Here is an 8,114-nt window from a genome sequence, read left to right as displayed (position 1 = left end):
CTGACAGAGTAAGAATTATGTAAATATGTAATTCGTCTTCTGTATAATTGAGAAGTTCCCCTAAATATTATAAAAACTATCGAAAACATCTACCAAAACAACAAAATGGAAGTCAGAATAGATGGACAACTTACAAAACCTATAGAAATAGGCCGCGGAATAAGACAAGGGGATTCATTGAGACACATGCTCTTCAATTTGATCATGGATAAAATCATCAAAAGCGTTAACAAAGGAAGAGGATACAGAATGGGAAATAAAGAAATAAAAATATTCTGTTACGCAGACGACGCAATATTGATAGCTCAAGATGAAGATAGTCTGCAAAGACTGGTCCACAGATTTAACATAAGAGCAAAAGAATTTAATATGACAATCTCATCTCAGAAAACTAAAATAATAGTAGTCAGCAAAGAACCAACCAAATCTAAAATAGAAATTGATGGCATCAGTATTGAACAAGTAATGAAAATAAAATACCTGGGAATTACACTGTCTAGCTATGGAGACCTGGACAAAGAAGTGAGAGATCAAGTACAAAAAGTAAATAGACTGGCAGGATGCCCTAATAACACTATTTGACGAAACAGACACATTAACACTGAGATGAAGTCAAGAAATTATAAAGCCAGTGTATTTAAGAGTGCCAGTATATTTCGGAGCCAGGATGTTCTTCGTCGGCCTGGGCCTCTCCAGGCTTTGAGATCTTGATACAGTTTGCTAATAAGATGAGTCAAGTGTTAAAGTACACCCATTGTAGTCATTATGTTCCATAGTTTGTCCTATCTAACATTATCGAAGGCATTTGTATAAACAAAAACAACAAAACATATAAATATCGGGATCTTATATTCTCTGTCTTTTTCTATGATTGATCAGCTATGTATTGAGCATTTTTTTATTAAAGCGCGGAAGCTGGGACTCTTACTAACGCCATGTGTAAGACGCAGCAGGATGAACATGAAGTTTTATTTACTATAAAAAACCGCAAGCTTGAATATTTTGGCCACGTCTTAAGAAATGACAAATACGAACTCCTAAAATCAATAATCGAAGGAAAGGAGCTCCAGGTCGTAGGCATATTTCCTCAGTAAAGAACATTGGACAGTGGAATGGAGTCAGCACAACAACTCCCTTTAGAAAAGCTGTTGACAAAGTACAAATTGCGCTGATGATAGCTAACGTTCGTTGTGAACATGTAACTTAAAAAAGAAAAACAAGAAGTGGCATTTGGAAAACAATGACACACTTATAAAAGCTATGGTACCCAAAAACCTAAATTGCATAAATAATTTACAAGATCAAACAATCTCGTAATAGCACTTGGACAGAAGTAAAATCATACTGCATAACGATGCAAAAGACACTTCGGGTGATACGAAAGAAAAATGGAAGCAATGGATATCAGATGACGCATAGTACAAAATAGCAAAAATAACAAACCAGAAAAGAAAGCAACTGAAGCTAGAGGACTAAGACATAAAAAGTCAAAGTTTGTTCTAGTTTTCCAACAGTTTTCTCGATAAGAATGTTAGGAAGAGTATTATATTAAACACAGAGTCATTATTAAAAAATAAAACAACATATGAAAGGAACGGTTCAATGTCCAGGTCAGTTCACACTTGTAAATATTTAAGAAATAAAAATTAATTTCATTTTGGATCATAATTTCTTTTTGAAGTTTGAGGTGATATTGAAAGACAATTCGACAATATAATTTTTCTGCTTTTATTGTAACAGACAGTATTGATTTGATAAACTAATAATCTAAAACAAAAATATTCTACTAACGTATTACCTAGTTTAGATACGCCAGTGTATTTATAAACAAAATTTAAAAACATTTTGGTTTGATTTTAATATATAAACATGATATGTTTAATGAATGACAATTTTTGTTCTTTGAAGGTGGAAAGAGACCAATGTGATATGTAATAACAATTTAAAGGTACTTAACATAAAATAGGAAACAACAATAAGCGTATATTCTACGTACTTTCGTTTTTGTATGTGGCTTTAAACTCATTCTGTTTAATACTCTGAAAGTTATCGACATTTTTATAGTGTATATATGACACATTTTTGCAGGTTTTATACCTTTTCATTCCACGAGGGGGGGGGGGGGAATCTTTCTAGTTTATCATCAACTTTTACATCTCGCTCCTTCTCCACCAACAAGTTAAAAACGGGAATTTTTAAATCTGACATATCATTGAGACAAAAGTAATTTTATAGCGTAATTCCGTTATGCGACCGTTCTATACGGTATAATGATAATGATAATGTGATAATAATTATCATCATCAGCTATTCCATCCACCGTCGGATGTAAATCTCCCTTAAGAGAGTCCATTCGTTTCTGTTCTTTGGTTTTTGTATCCATTCGTTACCAACTATTCTTTGGATGTCATCAGTCATCTAGTTTGAGATCTGCCTATGGTTCTCTTGTGTGCTCTTGATAACGAGTTTTGATGAGTTTATTATCTTCGATCTTCCTCTTATTTCTTCATAAGGTATGTGGTCGCTGAGTTTAATGTTGAGTATTCTACTCTCTATAGCTCTTTGAGTTACTTATAGTTATTATGTTTTCATAAGATTGCAATCGAAGATTAAAAAAGTCTTTGTTAAGTTTCAGAACCAGGTGGATTATATAGGTATGGACTTTGTTGCCTTTCGAAATTCGTCCGACGAGACGATACACTGACACACACACACAGAAGCAAATATAGTGAATCCCAGCTTCAAGAGACTTGAGACTCCGGCAGAATGGAGTTCTCATGTCGGAAGATCAAAGAGGCCTTTGGTACTTCCTAATTTAGAATCGCACGACTTAACATTGGGGAGGTTGTACTTGTTTTATACATTGAATGTCCTACAAAATGTAACGTAGCTCCGAGAAGCCTTGCTGAGGTGATGCCGTCTAATCTAAGAGATCGCGTTTATCCTCACTTCTATTATGTACCTCTAATTAATATACGTTGAGTAACTCGATAATTCTGCAAGTTTTCATGTAACAAGGTTTGGATCCACAACAGTTTGTCCTAAAACGCCTATCTCTGTTGGAACAGTTTTGGTTTCCGCAAGTGGATGTTAAAATAAAAAGTTACCGAATGAGCAGCCAAATGGTTTAATTTCTTATAAATGATTTACGCCATTTTAATTGATGTATCAGACTTTCACTCACTAGTTTTTCAGGTGGTTTAAACTTTTCTTGATATTGTTACACAACAACAGTACGTTGTCTATTGTCATAGGTAAAAAGTTAAACAGTATCTTTACATGTAATTTTTTATTATAAAGATTAACCATTGTCATAGTTTTGTTTACTTTAAATCCAAACGAGAAATCCGCTCAGAAAACCTAAGCATTCTAATAAGTTCCGCAGCTACATTATTTACTAGCTTATTTCCATATTCTGTTTAGTATCTTTTCGTTGATTTATAGTTTACAGAATTTAATGAGCTTAAGAATACATATATTATCTTGGCCATTTGCAGTGCACTTACCTTTCCGGTCGTTTAGTTAAGTTATCTCTCTTTCCATAAAATAGATAATAGTTCTGCAGTTTTATTCAATATATTAGAATATCATTGTCATATTTAATCCATCGTCATCATCATCATCTTTGGCTCGACAGTAATCTGTGGATACTGGCCTGCTCCAAAATTCGTAGCCATTCTATTTAGTTTCTAGCGACCTGTTGCCATTTTCTGATTTTTAATACCACTAAGTCGGTTTCAACTCCATCTAACTAGGTACCTAATTCGCGGCCGTCTTCTGATTCTTCTTCTAACAAGTGTTGTTCTGGTTAGCTTTGCGATCGCGTTGTCTAGCGTATTACATGTCAAGCCCATCCGAATCGCTGTGATTTAATAAACTTTACGACGTCTGGTTTATTAAAGAGTCGGTATAATTCGAAGTTATATCTTTTGCGGCACTACCCTTGGTCGTTTATATCTCCAAATATTGTGTATTGTTGTGTGTAATTGTGAAAAATGTTAAAAATGAAAATTCGGCACTACAAGCATATTGTAAAATTTAAGATAAATTCGAAACAAGATGAAATAATGAATTTAAAAGATATTTTTAAAATAATTATCGATAACTGTCAGAATCTCTTTCTTTCTCGATATTCGTCTAGGCATTGTTTTTTCTACATTATAATACTCTAACTAATCAAATATTACAACAACACTATGAGCGTTAATAAAATAGATTAACAATTTATTACAATAGGATTTTAGGTCATTGTATATAAGTATTTACAAAATTTTATGCGATTAAAACTTAACATAAGAGCAAACTCACTATCAACAAACCAGTACCTTCAAGCCATGTTCTTCAAATAATATCAAAACAAGGTGCCCTATCCATAAATTTATTAGAATGAGTTGTGTTTTTGATTTACAATGTTTAAAACTTATTATTATTTATACGTACGACAAAAAGGACAAATCAAATGTAAAAATATTAGGAATATGTACGCTAGTGTAGAATAGACCCCTTTTAAAATATTTACACCAAAAAATTCTATGGCAAGAAACCATAATATATTTCATCTTTTAAATACATTATATCTGAATGCCTTTTATATAATTAGATGTATTTTTAAAAGGAGGAAAATCAGAATCGTAGCCTTATGGCAAAGTAGTATGACAAAGCGAGTACGACTACCAGAATATTGAAATCAATGTGTTAGAGAGAGAAGCACCTTCGTTCCATGTGTAAAAGTGAGAACGATATATGTCACGTCATATTACGTCAAAGGAATCTACATTACTGACTGTCATAGCTCAGCTATTATCCGCTAGTCGTCAGTGTTCATAGGTATTGAATACATCTTAGTAGATATGTTTATTGTGTTAGCTATCTATATACTATATTATTTATCTTTGGTGTTAGCCGTCTATCAACGTAAATCCGGGAGCATTGCGGCTGCTCTTGTATTATTTTAGTATTCCAATTTATCTCACTGTCACTAATATGTCGGTTCTCTAATTGTTTGATACTTTTTATTGAATCCTGATATACTTTATTATAATTAGATGTATAATAATAGCAAAACTAATACAGTCAGTAATGTGGATTCCTTATGTCAAATGTACTTTATATAAATATATCTTTTAATTTTGTATTCCCTGAGTCCTGTAGTGTTTAACATGAAATAATAAAAAAATAAGAACTAAAAAAGAATACCAAATGGGAGAAAAACAACTTAAAATAATCTGCTATGCAGACGACGCAATACTACTCTCTCAAAGTAAAGATGATTTACAACGTATGCTGTACCAATTTAATATAACCGCCAGAAAATTTAACATGTTAATTTCCCCAAAAAAGACAAAATGCATGGTTACAACAACAAATTTACTAAGATGTAAATTGGAACTGGAAGGTCAGATAATAGAACAAGTGATAGAGTTTAAATATCTGGGCATCACATTATCTAGCAACGGAAAGCTCAAAACGCAAGTGGAAGAAGTAAATAGAGCAAACAGAGCCCCAGGATGTCTGAATGAAACAATATGGAGAAATAAAAATATTGGCAAAGAAACGAAAGGCAAAATTTACAAAACAGTCATCAGACCAATAATGACATACTCGGCAGAAACAAGACCTGACAGAGAGGACAAAAAGGATGTTAGAAACAGCAGAGATGAAAACACTTGATTGAGAAAAATTGATGGTAAGACACTATGGGCCAGAGCCAGAAGTACAGATATACCACGTAGATGCAAGGTGGAGAACATCAAGGACTGGGTAAGAAATAGAAGAGTAGAATGGAACGATCATATAAGCCGAATGACAACAAATAGAGTAGTAAAGAGGGCAAGAAACGGTTCCCCAATAGGAAGACGATCAGTAGGAAGACCATGTAAACGATGGAACGACAACTTACTGGAAGCACACTGAAAAACAGACAGAGTCATGTCATAAAAAGAAGAAGAATTTTGTATTAAAAATGGCGAATTACTGGCGCTGACTGATGAAATATAGCAGAACTACAAAAATAATTTGTAAATTAATTTAGATTAAAAATGGCGGATGACTAGCGGATAATAGTTGAACTATGACAGTCGGTAATATAGATTCCTTCGACGTTATGTGACGTCAACATTTATATATCGTTTTTGCTCTTACAGATGTAACGAAGGTAGTTCTCTCTCTCTCCCTCTGACACACACACATTGATTTCTCTATTTTGATAGTCGTACCCCCTTTATCACACTACTTTGTCAATTAAAAAGATCAACTAAAAAACACGCACTGGATCGTACTAGTTTCAGTACTTTCTGACTATAGGTATTAAATCATCCAATTGGATAAGATTTGCATAACTGGAAATGAAGAGCATATTTTCATTTTCAAATAAAATATTTCTATTACAAAATAAATTTTAAACACAGCAAAACATATTGATTATCAAAACCTAACGTCTAACTGACTAAAAGGCACCTGCTGCTAGCAAAAGCATTTCCTTCTCTGTCTAATTTTTACAAACATGAAATTTGTACTTTAATACTTACTGTATGAGGTGTTTGAAGAATAATTCAGAATTTTTTATATTATTTATAAAAAATCTTAAAAACTGTATGAACTATTATGGTTATAAATATTGTAACAGATCATTATAAAAGATGAAGATTATATTGAGAAATTCTTACGACATATTAAGAAGTTCTATACATAAGAACTATAAACTATTAAACTTTAAGCCCAGAAAATATTTAATTAGAAAAAAATATCGTTCAGTTATGCGTACATTTGTGCAATCTACAATAAATAACTGGGTAATAATCTTTTCTCTTAAACTTTTTATTGTTTGGATTAAAACGCTGAATAGATACGATTAAAAAAAATTCTATTTAATTTGTATCCTTTCTCATTTGAATGCCCATCAGTCATCGATTTTCCTACTTGATATCTTACGAAGATGGTCGAATGGACTACCTAAGTCTGACGTCACAATGGGTTTTTAAAAATATTTCCAAACATTTCTAATTTGTGTGTATTTTCTCCCATAAGAAGTTGGAAATATTGTTTTTTTGGTTATAAACATTCATTCTGTGCGATTCGTATTATTAAGATATTTACTACGAATGTTTTTATTTTAGGGTTATGTTATTGTATGATTAAAACTTTAATTTTTTTACCGTATTTCAAGGTATTTTGTTGTTGTTTTATCAGGGTTATTTCAAAATAAATCAATAAATCATTGTATTTATTTACGAAGTTAAAAAACATTTAAATTAATGTTTTATTCTTTTTTCGTTGCATTTGATTTTATCCGTTATTTTATATGTTAAATACTAAATATATTCGTTTTCTCGTAATTAAAGTTGTAATGTAACATTATGTGGAAACCTTTGTATCAAATTGCCATAATGAGTGTTTAAAAAAATGTTGTTATAATTTTTGAGTTTATTTTTTAGATCTTGGCAAATAATGGCTAGTAAACATGTGTAGAAGATATCCAGTATTAATGAGTTTTTCAGTAATGACAACAAAACTACTATTAACTATGTAAACTACGAGAAAACGAATATATTTAGTCTTTTAGGAGATAAAATCACTAGCACTTAAAAAAGATTAAAACAATAATTTAAATATTTTTTAACTTCGTAAATAAATTCAATTATTTATTGATTAATTTTGAAATAATCTCGACAAATACACACAAATTAGAAATGTTCGGAAAGGTTTTTAAAATCCCCGCCCATTGTAACATCAGAGCTAAGGTAGTCCATATATCTCTTAATGCATGTGCTTGCTCGTTGCACACGAGCGTAGCATTAATTTTTGATTAAAGGTGGATACATTTTTCCAAAATTTTCGATTCTTTTACTTTGACTCCTAAGACAGAGTAATAATCAACTCAACCTTTTTTAATGGCAATGCGGATCAAATAAGACCCCCCTACACTATACATTTTAATATTAATATTTTTAGCTGGTTACTTATTTCTTATTTGACCAAATATTGAAACCTATGACCTCTGTCGTCCATACAATGATAAAGGTTTTGTTTTAAACGTTCTCTTAGTTTGCGAAGCATTTGCAATCTTCTAAAGATGCGGATGGTGTTCTATAGATTTTACTTTTTAGGCGTCCCAA

This window comes from Diabrotica undecimpunctata, chromosome 3 (assembly GCF_040954645.1).
Source record: "Diabrotica undecimpunctata isolate CICGRU chromosome 3, icDiaUnde3, whole genome shotgun sequence".
NCBI classification, from domain to species: Eukaryota; Metazoa; Arthropoda; class Insecta; order Coleoptera; family Chrysomelidae; genus Diabrotica; species Diabrotica undecimpunctata.
The sequence above is the reverse complement of the archived record's forward strand: the minus strand, read 5'-3'. Positions refer to the sequence as shown.